Below are 3177 nucleotides of genomic sequence, written 5' to 3'. Positions count from 1 at the left end.
ACGGGGCATCAACAGTGTGTCCTCCCCACCACATCCACCACCACCAGGGAGCCCATGGGGCACTCATCAGGGTGCTGCAATGTGAGGGAGTGAATGGGGCAGCCCTGCACCCTGGAGCAGGAAGGGGATGGGAAGGGGTGGGGGAGTGGGCAGGTGGGGGAGGCCCCGTCTTTTCAGATCAACCCTATGCACCAGTCACAGCAGAGATAACAAGCGCTGCTCATTCTGATTAAGTCTAAATTGGCCTCTGTTTTGAAAAGAATGACAGTAATAATTATAACAATGTTTGCCTGCATTCCCCACAAGAGCACAGGCATTAAAGCCAGCAGGATCTCTGAATCTTTTCCTTGCTCCTCCCCTGCAAGAAATGTACCTTTCACAGCGTAAAGGGGCTTCTCGGAGAGCTGAAAGCTCCCCAGATCGACACAGCCTTGCCCAGCCAAGGAGTCCTCTCCTTACACCCCACCCCAGAGCGAGCTGGCCCCACTTTGTCCTCCCGCAGCCTGCCAGGATGGGTGGGAAGGGACTATAGGGCTCTCCCCTCCTGGCTTTCACCCTCTTCTATCACCTGCTCCTGAGCCAAGGCATGCACAGACCTCCTTGCTGGTGAATTTAGCAGTACATTTTACAACAGCGGGGGTGTTGCCACCCTCTGACACCAACAGAGACTAAAGATTTGCCCAGTCACTTCCTTGCTCACACACTTGTCCGGGTGACAAAGATGTGCCCAAGCAGAACAAGGCCTTGCTTCCGAAAGGTTAACAGCCTGATCTGGGGGAGCTGCGGTTATTCAGCCTGGAAAAGAGAAGGCTCAGGAGGGATCTTATCAATGAGTTAAGCTGCCTGAAGGGAAGGCGTAAAGAGGATGGGGCCACACGCTTTCCAGTGGTGCCCAGTGACAGGACGAGAGGCAATGGGCACACACTGAAACACAGGAAGTTGCGTCTGAATCTAAGGAAAACCTTAGGAAGAGGGAGGTCTAATGCTCACAGTCCCTGCACCCCCATTCCTCTCCTCTCTCCTTGGCTATTTGATCCAATAGCTGCAGAAGCAGAGCTTGGAAGTGAAGGTGGCTCCCCAGCTCTCTCCCCCATGTCGCGGACAAGGAGCAGTGCCCTGCAGTAGGAGCAAACACCAGCACATTTACTCCCCCACAGAGGAAACACCAGCTAATGCTTCCCTGCAGCCACCAGGGCTCATTTGCCAGCATCAGTCACACCTGCTCTCCAGGGCCAGCTCTTTGCTCGACCAATCACACTTAGCATGGAGAAAGCACTCTGTGCAGAGGGACAAACTAGTTCCCAGAAATGGGCTGACCAGCTGTTTCCTGGTGGGCAGAGAAATCCACACCAGCTCAGGGACACAGCACCTTCACCCAGCCAAGCCAGGACGAGAGACATGAAAAGGAGTGGGAGTGCTCAGAGGCAGGGGCTGGCAGGGCCTTGAATGGGGAAGCTTGTCCAGTGTCCGGCTGACGGGTCTTCACAGAATCACAGAATCACAGAATCACTGAGGTTGGAAGGGACCTCTGGAGATCATCTAGTCCAACCCCCCTGCTCAAGCAGGGTCACCTAGAGCACATTGCACAGGATTGCATCCAGGCGCATTTTGAATATCTCCAGAGAAGGAGACTCCACCACCTCTCGGGGCAACCTGTTCCAGTGCTCTGTCACCCTCACAGTGAAAAAGTTTTTCCTCATGTTAAGATGGAAGTGTCTGTGTTTCAGTTTGTGCCCATTGCCTCGCGTCCTGTCGCTCGGCACCACTGAAAAGAGTCTGGCCCCATCCTCTCGACACCCTCCCTTCAGATACTTGTACACATTGATAAGATCTCCTCTCAGCCTTCTCTTCTCCAAGCTAAACAGGCCCAGCTCTATCAGCCTTTCCTCATAAGAGAGATGCTCCAGTCCCCTAATCATCTTTGTGGCCCTTCGCTGGACTTGCTCCAGTAGTGCCACATCCCTCTTGTACTGGGGAGCCCAGAACTGGACGCAGTACTCCAGATGTGGCCTCAGCAGGGCTGAGTAGAGGGGGAGAATCACCTCCCTCGACCTGTTGGCAACACTCTTTCTGATGCAGCCCAGGATACCATTGGCCTTCTTGGCCACAAGGGCACATTGCTGCCTCATACTTAACTTGGTGTCCACCAGCACTCCCAGGTCCTTCTCCGCAGAGCTGCTTTCCAGCAGGTCAACCCCCAACCTGTACTGCTGCATGGGGTTATTCCTCCCCAGGTGCAGGACCCTGCACTTCCCTTTGTTGAATTTCATGAGGTTCCTCTCTGCCCACCTCTCCAGCCTGTCCAAGTCTCTTTGAATGGCAGCACAGCCCTCTGGCGTATCGGCCACTCCTCCCAGTTTTGTATCGTCAGCAAACTTGCTGAGGGTGCACTCTGTGCCTTCATCCAGGTCATTGATGAAGAAGTTGAACAAGACTGGACCCAGGACTGACCCCTGGGGGACACCGCTAGCTACAGGCCTCCAACTAGACTCTGTGCCAACTAGACTCTGTGTCTTGCTCACATCCTGAGGGCTTAGCTGATTCCCAGATGCAGGGCTACGAAGGCATATTCTTTCCGTGTGCCGCTTTGGCCAGGGGGCAAAACCACAAGAGCAGTTGTGTCTCCTACCAAGAGCCCCTTCTCCAACAGGGGCCGTGAGTGGAGACAGAGGGAAGAGGAACAGGAAGAGAAGCAGGCAGCATACCTCTCCGAAGTACTTGCTCCAACGTTCCAGCTATTTTGAGCACAGGATCTGTGAGCTTGCCTTGCCTTGTGTATGTTGCAGGCTTCAATGGGTCTGCCTCCAGCCCTGTCTCCCCTGGAACCCATGTCTGATTTATTGGAACCTTTTCCTCATCCAAGCCCCTGCTTCTAGAAACAGCTCTAAAAGTCGCACCAGCACGTGCCTCTCAGCATTTTTCCCTGCTGCACAGGCTTGGCAGGCAGAGACCAAACCTCACCACAGCCCCCCATGTGTGGCTGCTACCACAGGCTTCAGCTCAGGGCTTCATGCAGGCAGTGGCAGGGAGGCATCCACTCCCCAAAGCAGCCCACAAGCCTTTCTCTGCAATGCTGCAGGGTGTACGCACCGGCATGGGCTCAGCACGCAGAGATAGACAGCACTGTCCTGGAGCTTGGCATCCTGCACATGCAGAAGCACCAGGGAGCTCTCAGCT

The sequence above is a fragment of the Apteryx mantelli genome, chromosome 28 (genome assembly GCF_036417845.1).
Source record: "Apteryx mantelli isolate bAptMan1 chromosome 28, bAptMan1.hap1, whole genome shotgun sequence".
Taxonomy (NCBI): Eukaryota; Metazoa; Chordata; class Aves; order Apterygiformes; family Apterygidae; genus Apteryx; species Apteryx mantelli.
This window is presented reverse-complemented; position numbering follows the sequence as displayed.